Source organism: Callorhinchus milii, unplaced genomic scaffold (genome assembly GCF_018977255.1).
Source record: "Callorhinchus milii isolate IMCB2004 unplaced genomic scaffold, IMCB_Cmil_1.0 Scaffold5, whole genome shotgun sequence".
Lineage (NCBI taxonomy): Eukaryota > Metazoa > Chordata > Chondrichthyes > Chimaeriformes > Callorhinchidae > Callorhinchus > Callorhinchus milii.
The window spans coordinates 63,397,650-63,416,653 of NW_024704746.1; the positions used below are offsets into that span (position 1 = coordinate 63,397,650).

The 19,004-nt window shown below is 44.8% G+C and overlaps 1 protein-coding gene across 4 annotated transcripts in view; it reads right to left on the reverse strand.

Annotated features, from left to right (window-relative positions):
• LOC103176971 (plexin-B2) overlaps nucleotides 1–19,004 on the reverse strand; it is a 175,880-nt gene that overhangs the window by 111,284 nt on the left and 45,592 nt on the right. For all 4 annotated transcript variants that reach the window (XM_042335787.1, XM_042335788.1, XM_042335786.1 and 1 more), the window contains exon 2: nucleotides 15,486–15,599. The gene's annotated coding sequence lies outside the window, so the exon portion shown is untranslated. The remainder of the gene's footprint in view (nucleotides 1–15,485; nucleotides 15,600–19,004) is intronic.

Genomic DNA, 19,004 nt, shown 5'->3' on the forward strand with positions numbered 1-19,004 from the left:
CAAATTAACTGCCACATTTGCCGAGAAATACAGTCACCACACCTGGCAGTAAAATCCTGTGAAATGCTTCTTGAAGTGCAAAAGCATAAAGCATTATTGTTAATAAGAATAATCCTTCCATCTGATACAGCGCCTTATCACATCGTCTCAAAGCAGTTCAGAGAGAATATACTGTAACGTGTAGTGACTGTATATTTTGCGGGTGAAACGAGGTGGCCAATTATGTGCAACTGTGTCCTAATATATTCTGGTGAAGCGCTTTGAGACGTCTCAACAACGTGCTAAGGCCCTACATCAAATGCAAGGATTATTATTATCATCCTGGGAAGGCATCGAGTCCCTAAGGAAATGTGTATGATACTTGGTAAACAGTCCTTCAAAACACTGGCAATGCATTTGATCCAACACAGCAGATGTTTACTGTTATACAAATGCACAAATGTTTAATTGCGGAGGAGTGAACCTCATCCCAAACAAGTCATCCCCATTTCAGATGCAACGCATTTCTGGGAGTTGATTCACAAGAATTTCTTTAGAAAAACAAACTCTCAACAAACAACGCTGTTTGTGGGACACTGCTCCGGGCAAACTGACTGCAGCATTTGACAACACATATTGAATTTCACCCCCAAAATACACAGTCACTGCACTTTACAGTTTACCCTGTGAAACAATTTAAGACGTCTCAACGACGTGCTAAGGCACTACGGCAAATGCAAGGAACATTATTATTAATAATTTTATCGCCTTACTATTTGTAGGACAAAGTGCAGTGCATTCCACTTAATTGCAAATCTGACAACAGCAGACTCCATTTAATTGCACCGAGACTTCGAGGATGCGAATATTCACTGCTTGTTTGCATGGTATTGCACTCCACATTATACTGTGGGTGGCTTCCCGCAGCCCTGCTAATCTGGCCTGCTCCATGTTCCCTGCCCCCTCTGCCCCACCACCAGAGGGCAAGCCTTCAGCCACCTCGAATTCAAGATCCTCACCCTCACCTACAAGGCCATTCACGGCCTCGCTCCCTCCTACCTCTCCGACCTACTATCCCCCTACCTACCTGCCCGTACCCTCCGTTCCTCCGGCTCCGGTCTGCTCCACATCCCCCGCCCCAACCGCCCTACCATCGGTGGCCGGGCCTTCAGCCTCTCAGCCCCGAGGCTCTGGAACTCTTTCCCCCAGTGCCTTCGCCGCTTCCTCCCTTTCCTCCTTCAAGGCCGGTCTCAAGACCTTTCTCTTTGACTGTGCCTTCGGCTCCCCTCTCGACTCTCTACCCCCTCCTCGCTCCCTCCCTTCCCTCCCCTCACCCTGACCATTTCCCCCCTGCTCGGGTCCTGACCCAACTGTACAGCCATGTGGAGTCGTGGAGTCCTGTAGCTCAGTGGTTAGAGCACTCGCTTTGCAAGCGAGAGACCTGAGTTCAATTCCAGGCAGAGGGCGAAACCTTGGGCAAGTTTCCTTACTCCACACAGAGCCTAATAATAATCCCTCCAAAACCAAAAACAATAATAAATTGGTCATTTTCAATCTACGACTGTTTGTGGGACATTGCTGTGCACAATTGGCTGCCGCGTTCGCCCACAAATATAGTCAATTCACTTTACAGTGTGTTCTGTGAAGCGCTTTGGGATGTCCTCCTGACATGAAAAGCGCTATATCAAATGCAAGGATTATTATTATTATTATTACAGCGCTTTGGGACGTCCTCCCGACGTAAAAGGCGCTCTATAAATGGAATCTTGTTGTTGTTGTCGTTGTAACAAGATCACACCACGTTGATTTGGATGAAGGACCTTGGGGCCCATCTGATCTCATCCTTCCAGAACACCAACCCTTCCGTGCCTCCACGCCCCCCTCCCCCATCACACCGTCAAGCTGCTTTTTTAAACGAGACCTGTGTCCTGGCCTCTACCACCTTTCCCTGTTCCAGCCATTGATTACCCTCTGGGTAAAGAAAAATATCCTGGTCCTGAAATCGCCCTTTACAACGACGTCCTCTTGTTCTACTCCTACCCTCCCTCCCTCCCTCTCTGCCCTCCATTATCCCTTTTGAAGTTGGAGGTAACCTAGCAGGTGGCCATTTTGTTTAGTGCAGGAAGTTGGCTCATCAACAACGACGACAACTGGCATTTATATAGCGCCCTCTCACGCAGGGTAGGTTCCCAGGGCTCATCAGCCCCGGAAGCCCGGTGGGCCAGCCTTCTGGCGTACAGCGCGCCTGATCTATAAGCAGAGGCGTGTCACAACAGGTCGCCCTGTAAATCTATAAAAGCGGCGCAACACAACACCTGTCTTGGTTCTCTGAATGAACCCAATTCTAACCTGATTCTAGTTTATATGGGAACTGCCCTGAACCTATTTCAAGCCCACTTTAAAGGAGAATTTACTCAATTACAAATTGATTTAAAATTACATTTACGACAATTTGATTTAGACTTTTCTTCAGTTCTGGAGGTACAACTGAAGTTTCAGCCTTACTGTTAGTGCTTTCCCTAATCTATCCGTGTGCTGATGTAGAATATTTTAACAGTATAAATTCATCACCACCTTGTAATTGATGGTATCCTAATACGGTAAGAATTGCACTTTATTGTCAGGTTTTTTAATCATTCCCCCACCCCCTCCCATCATGTGTTACTATCATCATCAAAAGAGATATTTTACACTTTGCATTCCAGCCGTTTGAAGGAAATTTGGGCAATTGGTAAATAATTACGACCTGGTTACGTAGCAAATCTCGCGGAGCAATTACTGTCCTTAACGTCTGTCCGGACACATACCAGGAGATTGCCGCAGGGCTCGAAATGCATTCCTGGATGATGAACACATTTAAATACCTCACAACTCACCCAGCCACGAGATCTGCCAAGGGAGCGATTAGATCATTTATTTCAGTAAAACATTAAAATGCTGACTTCTCCAACGGACTAAAGTGGATAAAGTGTGAAGCCTGGTGTAACATGAAGCCATGAAGACCAGAGGGGAAAGAGGAGGGGTTGATCCAGGACGTGTTCGGAGTTATTCAGTCTCAGTTGAGCAGTAGTAAGAGCACCAACGATACTCACAGAAAACCTGAGATGGGTTGGGAGGAGAGAGAGAGAGAAAGAGGGAGAGAGGGGAAAGCACCCAAGGTTCTCAAGTCCTGAACGCCACTTAAGAACAAAAGAATTTGCAAGGTGATAGAAGACCAAGGTCCATCCAGTTCACCTTCCACCATCCTGCCAGTCACTTGGCATGTTATGTCCCAGACTATATACTGTATCCCAAGACATTAATACTCAGCAATTATTGCTAGAAAGTGCCAAATGTCATTCTAAATCTGGCTACCCTGCTTCCAGGTACAAACTAAATTACGTTATTGCCACCACTCTCAAAATTTCCTAACACAACACAAACCTACACCTTACTTTGCTTGCGGATGTCGCTGTCCTATAACGTTTTCCCAGTATGTGTTTGTCTCAGCGACCCACTTTGTGTTCACCAACATCACCGTTCATTCAACTCAACATCAACTCAAATGCATGGGTACTTCAGTTGCTCTCTGCTATTTTTGAGTGCCTTTTAGTTGCATCGCATCAGTCCGAGTGGTGCTTGTTTGGAGCGCTCAGCAGCTTGGGACGTGAAAGGCGCTATATAAATGTAACTGTGTTGTTGGCTATGTCATGGAGGGTGGGGACTGTGGGATTAGTTTATGCATTAAATCCTTTAGCAATTTTCTTCCTTTAAATAAAACTCTGCAACTTTTTTTTCTAATCGCCCACACACTTTTCACCCACAAAACACACAGTCACTCCGCTTTACAGAACGTCGTGTGAGGCGCTTTGAGACGTCTCAACAACGTGATAAGGCGCTCTATCAATGCCAGGATTATTATTATTATTATTATAATAACAGAAGGGATATTTTTCTGATCTTCACAATTTGTTTTACTAGAATATCATCGAAATTCACAGATTGCTGGCAGCGCTTTGTACTGTTCACACTGATGTAGCTAACGTTCAGCTCAGTTACATGTTGGATCAGCCTTCTTCCTGCTTTTTCAAAGGCTGAGCCATGCAGACAGGCCTGTGCAGTCATGTGGAAACTGCCATCTGGTAGCAATTTAGAGAGAGGAAGATATTCGGCTGGACTCGCGTTTTAAATAGCAGGAGACACGAATGAAACGCTAACGTAGGAGTAAGGGAAATCTAATGGATTTTTTAAAAAAAACTTATCACAGCAGGGTAATAAGGGTTAGGAAATCTGATCGTAAGGGAAGGCGTAGGTCCAGCTTCAAAAGGCAACAGATTTTCCTACAACATTACTGGTACCAGTCGTGTATGTTGAAGTTATAACACTACATAGTCTTACATACGATACAGCATGTACTCACGGTGCTAAAAACCTCAGGTCTGGCAAGGGAGCAATTTTCTCATTGATTTCCGTAAAACATCAAACCGGAAAGCTGAGAACATGAGGTAGACAAACGGAGAGTTGGACAAGTGGTCTTTTTCTGTTCCTGAAAATGGTTAAAATTCTTAAGTGTGGGACATCAGCAACACTTTCCAAACACGCCTGCCGCAATCATAGCATCTACTCGTGCCACATAGACTTCGTAACCCTCAAACAGTATTATCACGAGGATTATTTAGCATACAATAACCTGGGGAACTGCACACGTAAACTAGTACACATTTTTCTTGAGCAATATAAACTCTGCACTGTGTATCCTCTCCCACACCAGGCTCCACTTGCCCATTGCCCCCGACCGCTGGATCTCAGTGGTTCAACTTCAAGATCCTCATCCTACAACTTTCAAATCCCTTCAGAATTTTATATATAATAATCCTCGCTTTTGATGCAGCGTTTTATCACATCGTTGAGACGTCTCAAAGCGTTCCGCAGAATACACTGAAAGGTGAATGGACTGTATATTTTGTGGGCGAAACACGGCGGCCAATTGCACACAGCAGTGTCCTACAAACAGTCGTGGATTGAATGCCCAAATTATTATTATTTTACTAAATTGATTATTACCCCTGGAAAGTGATACGCCAATGAACTAACAACTGGGTCCCTATTTACTGTTAGGTTAACAGAGGTGGGTGCTATAACCAATATGCAACAGGACTCCATTTTGCCCCACTTTAATTCTGGAATCGCTTTGCAAACTGTATTCTACTAACAGAACTTCTCCCACTCTTATCTACCTCTTATTCCTCGCCCTCTTGAGTCGCACAACTGGGCAGCCACACCTTTAGCCACTATACCCAGCTGTTTGGAAAAGTTTGCCAGAGTCTCTTGGCCTTGGGTCTTCTCTTCCTGCCTTCAAAACCTCTTCCTTCAACTAGTCTGAAATTCCACCCCCTTTCCTCCCTTCTCAGTGATTCCCCCACAGTAGAACCTCATTCTAAATCAGCATTTACGTACATAATCTGTATTCCGGGTGAGACATTCAACCGAGCTCCTGTCTGCCTGTTCCAGTGAATTTTAAAGATCCCACGGTAGCATTCAAAAAGAGAAGGGGGTTTCTCCCGGTGTCTTGGCCAATAATGCCCCCCAAATAAAAATGAGGCATTCGTTTCCCGGCTGTTTGTGGGACATTGGTGTGTGCAATTTTGCTGCCGCGTTTGCCTACAAATACACAATAAATCTCAACAGTAAATCCTGGGAAGTGCCCTGCGACATCCTTCCGACATAATAATGCGTTATACCAAATGCAAGGATTATTATGATTACAATATCCCAACCTGAATTTCAGCAGGGCTGTTAGTCAGCAGTACACTGGGCTTCTTCTGCTAACAGATTAGGAAAACTCTTAAGCTTCCTGTGCTAAAAAAAAAGTTGACCTTCGGGCCAGCAGGTCAGCGCCAACATGCAGCAAGAACGGGACCCCACGACCAACATGACGACCTGGAATTTGCCCTCCGTTTAGTGCGCAAGGAGCTGGCCGGTCCGCGCACAGAAACAAAGTCCTCAGGGCATCTGCCTTATACAGGAACATAGGGACATAGGAAGGAGGAGGCCATTCTGCCCCTCAAGCTTGTTCCTCCATTCTATTAGATTTGTACCTCAACTCCAATTACCTGCATTTGCCCCGTATTGCTTGAAGCCCTTGCGCTAATAACGTAAATTTATTTTAAATAATAAATTTGCTACATTTCTAAATTATAATTCAGAAGTGTTATAATTTTTTAAAATATATCGAAATATACTGGCTTACCTGTGCAGCTTACAAGGTTATTGTATTCTAAATAATCCTCATAACATTACCATCTGAAGGTCACATTTATATGTTAGAAATTAATTTATAACCTGTTAATAAATTAATCAATTACTTGTTGCATGTGAACCAGTGTTATAAGGAGGGCTCTACTGTACTTGGAAATTCTTAGAAACATTTATTGTACATATCACAACCACTTATACTACGTTAAGTACAGGTGGTTGTGATATGTTTGACATCCATTTTAATGTTGTCCATAAAGAAGCAGTCACTTTACAAAGTATCCTGTGAAGCGCTTTGAGACTTTGACGACATGATAAGACGCTATATCAAATGCTATATTATTATCATAACTATTATATCTCAAACTAGTAAACCACACAATGGCTGAAAATGATTCTTTCGGACAAATCCGGAAATACAAGATTGGCCGGACAAATCCATATGGTGAGCGTTTTCTCGTGGTTCAAGTGGACACTCAATAAATCTTGCGTCCGACCATTTATGCTACACCACAGAGGCTTCAACCACAGAGGGCAAAAAGCAGGAAATGTTTGCCAATATTACATAGCACTACAGTGAATCGAGTGTTTCCTCTTAACCCGATCAGTGTCCATGGCAACCCTTCCCAGTGTGCAGTCAGAAGCATCTGCCAGTGATGTTTCTTAGTGGTGTGACTAAGTAACGTCTGGCCTCCTGCATGTCCCTCGTGCCCTTGGCTCCATCAGTGGCCACGCATCAGCCACTACGCCCCGAAACTCTGGAACACTCTTCCTCTATCCCTCCGCCTTGCCCCATTCCTTCCTCACCTTTAGGTCGTGCCTATTGTAATTATATACATATATGATCCTTGCATTTGATATAGTACCTTATCATGTCTTCGAGATGTCCCAAAGCGTTTCAGGGAATATACTGTAAAGTGGATTGACTGTATATTTTGTGGGCGAAGGTAGTGTCCCACAGACAGTTGTGGATTGAAGTGACCAATTTATTATTTTTTTTAAAATTTTTTAAAAAAGGATAAGCAATCCAGCAATTGACTAGCAACTGGGTTTCTACTTACTGCTAGGTAAACAGAGGTGTGTGGAGTAAAAAACAAACTTGCCTAACATTTTGCCCTGCCAGGAATCGAACCCAGGTCTTTTGCTCACGAAGCGAGTGCTCTAACCACTGAGCTACAGGACTCCACGATCACAGGCTACACAATCACAGACGCACCATGTGGCACAATACCAAAAAATACAGCCGAGAAAATACAAAAAAAAACTGTGCGACAGACGACTAATAGTTGACTCAAATACGCTGTCTTGGCGCATTGAAATATAAACAACAAGATTACACTTGTATAGCGCCTTTCACGTCGGGAGGACGTCCCGAGGCGCTGGACAGTGTGCAGCATTTCAGACCCGAGCTGGGGTCAGGGAGGGAGAAGGGAGGGAGAAGGGGGGGGTGGGGTGATCGAAGACATGGTCGAAGAGGAGGGTTTTGAGGCGAGACTTGAAGGAGGCTAAGGAGGGGGCAAGGCGGAGTGACTGGGGGATGGAATTCCAAGCAAACCACGTGCCCATTTGTTGCTGCTTGAACGCAACTGTGCAGCAAAAATACAGTTCCTGAAGCTATCTATCTCAGGGCACAAACAGCAATAACCTCAGAGGAAGTTGTTCACCTGTTGCGTTTTTCCAATCGATGTTACATAATGATTGGATTTAATAGATGTGTCAGTTCTGGGTAACGTTTCAATATCGACCCACTCCAGAGATTTGTATTTTCCAGATGATTTTGAATGATGACTTGATAATAATAATAATAAAATAATAATAATCCTTGCAATCGATACAGCGCCTTATCACGTCGGAAGGACGTCTCAAAGCGCTTCTCAAGATTTACTGTGAAATGGAGTGACGGTGTATTTTGTGGGTATAAATAACTGACAGCTCGGACATTTTGTTGGGACTGAATGGCCTACTCCTGTTCCTACTTTCCTACATTCTGAACCACTCACTCTCAGATAGTAAGTAACAAGGAAAGGTGATACAGCCAAACCACCTTCTTAGGAACATAGGTACAAGAGGAGGCCATTCAGACCTTCGAGCCTGTTCCACCATTTAATCAGATCATGGCTGATCTGTAGCTCAACTAATCCTTTCAATTCCAATTTCCCACTTTCTTCCCATATCCCTTAATACCCTGATCTACCAAAAATCTATCAACCTCACTCTTAAAGGTGTGCATGGATCCAGCATTTGGGGGATAGAGAGTTCCAGATTTTTCTACCACCCTTTGAATGAAAAAATGCTTCCTGATTTCACTCTAAAATGGCCTGGTTCTAATTTTTAGACTATGCCCCTTGTTTTGGATTCCCCCACCAGAGGAAATTGCCTCTCTGTATCTACCGTATGAAATCCCTTCATCATCTTAAATACCTCAATCAAATCACCCCCCAACCTTCCAAACTCAAGGGAATACAATCCAAGTTTACGCAGTCTTTCCTCGTAACTTAACCCCTTTAGGCCTGGTAACATTCTAGTGAACCTGCACTGCACCCCCTCCAGGGCCAATATATCTTTCCTGAGGTGTGGCGCCCAATACTCCAGATGGGGTCTGACGAACGCTCAATACACCCGAAGCATCATTTCTTCCCGTTTGTATTCCAGGCCCCTTGAGACAAAGGCCAATATTCCATTCGCCCTTTTGATTACTTCCTTGCTTTGTATGCGTGACTTGGCATTACCACCAAAGACAACAAAAGTTGTTAAGTTTTGTTTTATTCACAAAATAAAACCCCAGTATTTCTAGGGGCGTTTTCGGGGTCTGTTCTTGGTGACAGAACAAAAAGGAGTAAATTGCAAGGAGAAAATTCGACACAGTAAAAGAACATAAGAACAGGTAAAGCTGGGATTTATTTTGAAAGAAAACTCAAGAAAACAGACAATTGACTTTGCCGTGTATTCTGTGAAGCGCTTTGAGATGTTTCGAAGACGTGATAAGGCGCTATATCAAATGTAAGGATTATTATTATTATTATTATTAGAACACGGCAGAGACATTTCAGGCCAGTCATAACCCGGTGGATAGATGTTTGTGAGGTAAGGGTATCAAGGGATATGGAGCAAAGCGGGTAAATGGAGTTGAGGTACAGATCAGCCATGATCTTATAGAATGGCGGACGGAACAGGCTCGAGGGGCTGAATGGCCTATTCCTTTTCCTATTGTTCCTATGACGGCACCGATTACGTGATTGATGACCTCATTACGCACTGTGAAAATGATGCAGAAAGTCAGAGAACAAAAAATAGTCAAATACAACTTCAATGGCCCTGAACCGTAGCCCTCGATCCTCCGAATCAATCCAGTTACTCTGAACATTGCCGTACAGGAAATTAGCCGTTCCAGAGGCTAGGAATGGACTGAACTAACTGATCTCAGCTGCTGAATTCTGCAATTGGCCACAGGGATTTGGGGCTTAGAGAAGGGCAACGAAAGAGAAAAAAGATTTCTGTTCCCAATTGCGTTCAAGTATCCAATAATAATCCTTGTATTTGATATAGCGCCTTATCACGTCTTCGCGATTTCTCAAAGCGCTTCACAGAATATATTGTAAAGTGAATTGACTGTACATTTTGTGGGCGAAACGCGGCAGCTGATTGTGCACAGCGACATCCCACAAAATAGTCGATTTACTAGTTTAGAATTTTTTTTAAAGGAATTATACAGTTTCAACTACAAGCGACTGACCGATAATGCTTCAAAGAAAGCGCACACATATACACAGACACACACACACACACACACCCACACAATAAGGTTGGTCAATGGCAATTGTTAATAATACACTGGCAAAGCCATTGGAACCAGCTGGTCTCAATTAATGCCTCTTTCATCTTTACTAAAGCACATTTAATCCTCGGAAACGCACCATCTGATTGCCTGGACCCGGATGGAAGGGTTGAGGAAAATAGACAAAAAGAAAAGTCACATTATCAAGAGTACCTCATGTATTATCCCTTCAAATCACCAGAAATCAGGTCAGCACGAAATTCCATACCACTCCAAGCGGGTGAAAGCATAACGTGAATATATCACGGAAGATTACAACCCAATAAGCCACTAGCATGAAACAGACACTGTACAAAGATTTAATCTACACGTCGGTAGCAGTAACATTTCTTTGCACACTCCGTTTCCTTCCTGCGCTGGTTAAAAAGATGAACTTACTTTGAAGTCACGCGGCCCCCTGCTCAATTCCGGTCAGGAATATGTGCAGCTCAATGGCAAGGCGGGGATTGTATTCAGTAGTGTTTTCAGTGGGCAAGCTAGAATTGTTGCACTTTGTCCCCCGCAATGAAACAACCACCTCTGATAGCTACAGAATGAGAGTCAAAGTCTTCGCAACAAACCCAGATTAGCGAAACAATCAGCCAAACCCATAGCAGCTTCTGGAGAAACCAACAGAGCCGTAGAGAATAGTCTATTGGGACAGTCTTTGTTCCTTTATCTGCTGGTAATTTCTACATGTTCAGCCACCCACACCCCACCCCACCACCCCCCACTACCCTCTGCTCACGCTCCAGCTCGGGTGCCCAACCAGTACTGGCAAAGCGCTTTGAAGCACTTTTGATGAAAGGCCTTCCCGAAGCGAACCGCTCGATTTAAACGTAAATTATAGGGTAAGTGAAATACTCAGTGGCTTTGGCAAACTTGTATGGGTCGCTGCCAGACTCCGAAGACTGATCGTGAAACAACGTAACTACACAACAACAACAACAACATCGTCATCTTGCATTTACGCGGCGCCCTTTCGCAGGGTAGCGTCCCGGAGCGCCTGACTTTGCCGCAAGCACTGGGAGGAGGTGACCGTAAGCACGGTCAAAGGCGCGACCGGAAGATGGGGAAGGAAGGGGGGGCAAGGCGGAGGGACGCTGCTATACATACCGGGAAGGACCCAGGTTCAATTCTTTATTTATTTTTAAAGTTACTGACTATCTCGAATGACTTTTCATCCAATTAACCAAGTTACAGCATCCGCATCCGAGCCAATGTGCTGCGGTAACTCACTAAAAGTTTAAAGTGCCATTACCCTGGAAACAGCTGGCAACTAAATGCAGAGTTTTAAAAAGGTCAACTCGCAACCACTGAAGCTGCTAAATGTTTGGGAGGTCGCCATGTGAAATATTGCCCTTACTGGAAATCAAAGACGCACAAGGAACCAAATGAAAACTATATTTAATTGACTAAAAACAGAAATGTAGGACAAGCATCTGCATGGGCACAAAGTGCAAGTCTATGGAACGGGGGGGGGGTATATAAAAAAAATTCAGGATTACTCCCACACGTCGGAAGAGAACAAGGCAGGAATTTCGAGACGTAGATAGTCCCGTTTGCCTGTCATGTTTTGTATGTTTTGTGCCGATCCTCGGACATTCCTTACTAAACTATTGTCATTTAAACAAAGGAAAGGAATAAGAAAAATATTTCCCTCTCCCCCTTTTCCCAAATGAATTCACTGCGTCAAACTTGCAATGAATCTGGTAGGCTTGAGAAAAGACATATGGCTCCACTTAAAATTTCCCACATTCCTAACCAGGCTGCTTCATATTATCAACAGTGAGTTTTCCAATTGCTTCTCTGGATGTCTTATTATAGCCTCGCGTGGACAGTTAATGCAGTCTCATTAGAAAAGAGCAGGTTAGCAGTTATAATAGCAAACTGGCCACCCTCTCTGACTCCAGACTTCAAATTAAGGGTTACTTGATGGTCAATTATGTCTGTCCCTCTGTCTCTCTCTCTCGTTCAAAACAGAACTCAGCTAGACTGAAAACATAAAGTTTTGCTGGCTTTGGCCGCTGGCAAGTCAACGTTATTTTCTGTATGACAATTGCAAACTGAGCTATGTACTTGGTCCCAATCTAGGTCCTGTAAAGCGGTTCAAAGTGCAGCAACAACAACAACAACGACAACATTACATTTATAGAGCGCCTTTCACGTCGGGAGGACGTCCCAAAAAAAGAATCTAATACAAGGGACCTTTCACTCAGCTCCCCAAACCCATTGCGCACTCTGGGGTTCCCCCCCCAAGCCTTGGCTGTTGTCCAACCTTCGCCTAATACTTTCCGGGATTGGGTCACCAGGATGCGTCCCTCCAGGGAGAGAGAGAGAGAGAGAGAGCATTCCATACCAACAACTTATCTCTGGGATTCCCATGTGTAGGTGGGACACATGGAAATCTCAGTCTGGTTTAGGTGTTCTTAAGCACGGTGATGGGTTTCTGCAGCCAGCTGAACCCCGCACCCCCCCACCACCCAAAAAAACATTCTCCCTATCTCAGAAGTAAATTAAGCAAACGTGAAAAATAACTGGTTTGCCTGTACTTCTGGTTCCAGCCATATTGCTTGGCATATCACTTCCTGAGTCATGCCTTCTCAGCCACAATAATGTGGGACACAGGGCTCAATCTTCTCTCCCTGTACTTATCACCTCAGACTCATTAGCCATGAATCTACACTAGACGCCTACTATTGTATTCAGTAGATAGAATCCCACGCCCACTCCCATCCCAATCTAATCTTCCTTGAGGCTTGTTAAAAAATTGTACTTTAATCCTGCACTTTACAGTCCAAGTTAAAAAACTGCTCGCATCCAAAAACTATCCATTCCATACCTCTCTCTCAACGTTTGAAAAATCTAGCTCATATCCTCTCTCAGTTCTCCTTTCCTCCAATAAAAACAGGGTTTAGCCCAGAGTTTGTTGTTGTGTAGTCCGTTCACTTCACAGGTCTCTACATAATCTGCAACAGTCCTGAGCTGCAACGTACTGAAAGTTGCGGATCGCTTTTCCAAGGGGTAATAATCCCTTCAAATTTTTTTTATTTGTTTAAAAATAATCATTTGGTCACTCAATCCACAACTGTTTGTGGGACGCTGCTGTGTGCAATTGGCTGCCTCGTTTCGCCCACTAAATATACAGTCGATTCACTTTACAGTGTATCCTGTGAAGTGCTTTGAGACGTCTCGAAGTCGTGATAAGGAGCTATACCAAATGTAAGGATTATTATTATTATTTATTATTAAAATGTAACCGTGTTAGATACAGCCTGAAGCGCTGGCAGATCTCAATACACTTTTATAGGCATTTGAAACAGACTTGCTCAACCTGAATCAGAAAAGTCATTCTATTTTATAGTGTGTCTGGGTCCCAAAGATACTGCAGGGTCATAAACATTTTCAATTGCAATATCAGATCCAGTTTGTCACCTTAAAATGGGTCTTGCAATAAGACGGTATGACACACTTCACTGGGGATAAATGAGGCGAATTGTGCAATATGCAGTCTGCAGTCTGATTACAAAGTATACGAGATGTTTCCGTACAACTTTCCGCAGCGAGCAGAGTTCTTGATGTAGATTGTTTCACTCCTGGATACGAAACCGTATGTTCTCCGAAACCTTGCTCGAGTGGCAATTCTTTGCCTGTGAGCTGGGACTGTAATAATAAGGCAGATAAACCCTGGTGACATCACATTTGAACATGATCCTGTCTTTAGCCGACAGCCGCACACATTTTAGTAGGGTGTCACAGGATAAGAGATCAGGAGAGGGAACTCCAGCTGATGTCTCCATTCTCCAAGAGGTTTCCAGGAGCAGTAAATCCAATTGTAGCGTCCCAGCGCTCTGACAATTTAGCACAAACTTGGATCTCCAAGACTTATGCTAAATGGTACCTTTATTCAGTAGTCAAGGTACAGCCAGCCTGGACTTGGAAGGGCAGACCAGTCGCTAGGGGCAGGGAATCATCCCACTCATCTCCTGTTGACCCTGCAAGCCAAAGCCCTAACGGGCAGGGTGGTCCCTTCTGGACAAGCAGCGGGAAAGCTTGCCAGACAGCGATATCAATGGCAAGCTATGCGGTTTTAGCTGGTGAAATGCTGTACTCTATCCAGCACCTTGGGAGGTCCTCCCGACGTGAAAGGCGCCATACAAATGTAATCTTGTTGTTGTTAGACTCCAGCAGTTACCCCAACGCACACTCTGGGGTCCCCAAACCTTGGCCAACCTGGAGTTTTTCCATCTACTGTGCAAACTTTATATTTTCCAGCACGTAAACAACCCCTCTCCACAACAAAACAGAATACTGTGGATTATTAAGTGTGAACACACAATAGATTTCAGGCAAATAGCTTCACAAAATATTTTCTGTGCTTATTTCTGAAACAAGTTCCCTGAAAATTCCTACATGTTTTAACTGTCTTGATTTACAGGCTATTTTTTGAAAGGGGCTTTTCTGGCTCCACCTCACAGCAGAAAACGTTCAGTCGCAAACAGCTTAAGTGAACCTCAGCACAGCGGAGATGACCTGCGGAGGCTAACTGTGGCAAGATTTCATTCAGGTACAGGAGGGTAGGGCAACTCATCACAATTTGCGTCCTTTCTTTCCCTCCCGACCCCCCCTCCCTCTGCAACTTCAAAGATTAGTTATTTTATTGGGATAAAATAACAATAATAATTTTTGAATTTGATATAACGCCTTATCACGCCGTCGAGACGTCTCAAAGCGCTTCACAGAATGTACGGTAAAGTGAATTGATTGTGTATTTTGTGGGTGAAACGCGGCAGCCAATTGCGCACAGCAGTGTCTCACAAACTGTTGTAGATTTGAGTGAACAATTTTTTTCAGGGGACGGATTATCACCCTGCAAAAGTCATCCACCAATCGACTAACAGCTGGGTGCCTACTTACTGCTCGGTAAACAGAATTATGGAGTAAGGAAATTTGTCTAAGGTTTTGCCCTGCCCGGCCATGAAGTCGCCACAATTAACTGTACTAGTTACAAGCCCCAATTTTACCTGCTGTGCTCTGTGGTCTGACAGACACTTTGGGCCAGGAATAAAACACAGATGTACAAGGTTAATCCATAAAGGAGTCTTTTAGCTCAGTGGTTAAAGCACTCTCCTCGCAAGCGAGAGACCTGGGTTCGATTCCCGGCAGGGTGAAACCTTGGGCAAGTTTCCTTACGCCACACGCCTGATAATAATCCCTCAAGAAAAAGAACAATAATAAAAAATTGTTCACTTCAATACACGACTGTTTGTGGGACCCTGCTGTGCGCAATTGGCTGCCGTGTTTTGCCCACAATTGCACAGTCAATCCACTTTACAGTACATTCTGCGAAGCGCTTTGAGACGTCTAGAAGGCGTGAAAAGCGCTATATCAAATGCAAGGATTATTATAACCCGTGTAACTATCTGAACAAACACAGGATATAACGTAGTCTTCGTACCTTTGAAGAAACCTTAATATCTTGATGGTGAACGGGCTGATTTGTTACCAGGTCCTGCAGTGGGAGATCAGTGATATCATGTGACTGGATTGGTTAGCAAGGCTCCGTGTAGCCCTAAATTAAAAAAAAGTTACGTGTGTTAGCGAATTCCACTCGTGCTCGTAAATCCTTTCCCCTCCCTCCCCCATCTACAACAACTTGCATTCACATAGCACCTTTCACACGGGCAGGGTCTCGGAGCGCTTAACAGTGGCGGAGCCTGATGCCGAGCTGGGGGTGTTGGGGGGGAGCGACCGTAAGCACGGTCGAAGAGGAAGGTCTTCAGTCGTGATTTAAAAGATTGGTGGAGAGAGTTCCAAAGCTTCGGGGAGTAGTGGCTGAAAGCACGGCCACCGATGGTGGAGCGGAGGGGACAAGGGACAAGCAGGAAGCCAGAGCCAGCCGAGCGGAAGCAGTGGATAATGGAGTGGGAAGAAAGCAGGCCAGAGAGGTAGGAAGGTGCCAGCGCGTGAGGGGATTTGAAGACTACAGGAGTCCTGTAACTCAGTGGTTAGAGCACTCGCTTTGCAAGCGAGAGACCTGAGTTCAATTCCAGGCAGAGGGCGAAACCTTGGGCAAGTTTCCTTACTCCACACAGAGCCTAATAATAATCCCTCCAAAACCAAAAACAATAATAAATTGGTCATTTTCAATCTACGACTGTTTGTGGGACATTGCTGTGCGCAATTGGCTGCCGCGATCGCCCACAAATATAGTCAATTCACTTTACAGTATATTCTGTGAAGCGCTTTACAGTATATTCTGTGAAGACGTGAAAAGCGCTATATCAAATGCAAGGATTATTATTATTATTATTATTACTGGGTGTGGCAACAAAACGTGTGATGGTGCCAATTTGCGTTCAGATCAGGAAGCTGTACAATTCAGCAGAGTCATTGTCCCTTCGAAAGGGGAGGTGTTACATTGGCACAGTCACAAACAGAGAAGAGTGCAACAATAGAAGTTGTGTTGCAAAAAAACTTACGATTCTACTGAACGACACGAAGGATAAAGCCCTGCATTTTCTAAAAAATACATAAATTGTAAAATTCCTCCCCTCCCAAGAAACATTTAACCACAAAATACACAGTCGATCCACTTTACAGTATGTTCTGTGAAGCGCTTTGAGACGTCTCGATGACGTGATAAGACACTATATCAAACCCAAGGATTATTATTATTATCCAAAGCCTTAAGTACCTGCCTCGTTGTACAATACAATTTGCATTCATACAGTGTCTTTCATGTCCAGGTGACTTTGCAAAGCCCTTTACATTGCACGCTGGGCACCTGAGCTGAGGATGTGAGCTAAAGAGGATGGGGTGGGGGGGGGGGAAATGACTGAAAATGTGGTCGAAGAGATACGTTTTGAGGTGGGCTTTGAAAGTGGGTAAAAAGGTGGAGGGGCAGAGTCTGAGAAACTCCAGGAAGGAGTTCCAGAGAGGAGAAGAATGGCTGAGTACCTGCGCACTGATGGTGGAACACATCGGATGGGGGGGACATGATTGCCATCCAGTATTTGCTGAGCCAGTTGGTCGGGTCAGTAGGATTGTAGGAGGTTGCGGAGGTATGTTGGGAGAGACAGTGGACGGATTTGAATGCGTTGAACGATGATCTTGAATTCGATTTGCTGTATGTTTAAATATTTATTTAATATTTACCGATCCCAAAGCACTATTTGAAAACACAGTAAGAAATGGTGCCTCCTACCACTCCATCATTCAACTTCACCTTCAAATAAATCTTATTAAATGCCTTATGACGTTGTTGAGACGTCTCAAAGCGCGTCAAAGAATATACTGTAAAGTGGACTGACTATGTATGCATGTGCTATGTATGTGGGCGAAACGTGGCAGCCAACTGTGCGTAGCAGTGTCCCAAAAACAGTTGTGGATTGAGTGACCAAATTATGTTTTTAAAAAAGGGATTATTATCCCCGGAAAGATAATCCGCCAATCGACTAACAACCAGGTTCCTACTTACTGATAGGTAAACAACGGCGCGTGGAGTAGGGAAACTTGCCCTTGAAACTTGGCAAAAAGGTTTCGCCCTGCCCGGGAATCGAACACTTCCTCTCGCTTGCGAGGAGAGTGCTCTAACCATTACGCTACAAGACTCCACATTTTCATTTCTAAGGAAACCAAGTGCGGATTCTGGTAATCAGAAATTAACTCATGCTGACAGGCGGGAATGCTGTTCCAAAGGTAGAACCACCAGAGACGAATTCCTGGCAATTTGGCACCACATACTTCAGAGTTCTTTATTAAGAAAACCCATTAAAAACCACCATGTATTCGATGCCAGTCCAGAGAAACCGCCTTCTCCTCTTGCTATTTTGGTCAAAGGTGAATTCACCTCCTGCTCCCTTTCCATCAGGCAATTCAATCAACTCGAGCTGTTTGCACACTGGGTATGCAGGGGCCTCAGAATCAACAGAAGCTAACAAGAAGTGTTTGTCTCGGGAAAGGTAAACAGGTTGTCCCCAGTGGCCGGGCAAGTGTGTCAGTTATACAGAGCTCATTTTCCCCCCATTAAGCAGCTCATCACGGGCCAAGAACAACAGGTGCGGAGGACTCCTTCGGGCAGGTCATTAAAGTGTTGTTCTTTGCACTTACATGTAGAAATAAAGAGCAAAATATGCAGGTCAATCAAGATAACAGCCTTAGCTCATCCAGTAAAACCATTTGACCCTCAGATCCCGACTTCAGATTATTCAGAACTCTGCAGCTCGTGTCCGCTCCCGCACCAGGCTCCGTGAACCCATCACCCCTACCCTCGCCCGGCTCCACGGACTCCCCATCCCCCAGAGGATAGAGTTCGAAACCCTTGTCCTTGTTTTCAAACCCCTCCATGGACTTGCTCCTCCTATCTCTGTGACCTACTGACTCCATATCAACTCGTCCCATCAATGGTTAGGCCTTCAGCCTTTCTGTCCCCACCTTTTGGAACTCCATCCTACAGTCCTTTCGCCTCGCCCCCTTCCATGCCTCCTTCAAAACCCTCCTCTTCGACCACGCCTTCGATCACTCTCCTACCCCTACCCTCCCTGCCCTCCACCCCTCTAGATCCCAGCTCGGGTCCAAATCCCTGACTGTCCAGCGCCTTGGGAAATCCTCCCGATCTGAAGGGCGTTATACAAATGTAATTTGTTGTTGTTCTACTACCTGTACAACAACAACAACAACAAGATTCCATTTATAAAGCGCCTTTCACGTCAGGAGGACGTCCCAAGGCGCTGCACAGTTGGGTCATGACCCGAGCAGGGGGGAAATGGTCAGGGTGAGGGAGGGAAGGGAGGGAGCGAGGAGGGGGGAAATGGTCAGGGTGAGGGAAGGGAGGGAGCAAGGAGGGGGAAATGGTCAGGGTGAGGGAAGGGAGGGAGCGAGGAGGGGGAAGAGAGTCGAGAGGGGAGCTGAAGGCACGGTCAAAGAGAAAGGTTTTGAGACCGGCCTTGAAGGAGGAAAGGGAGGAAGCGGCGAA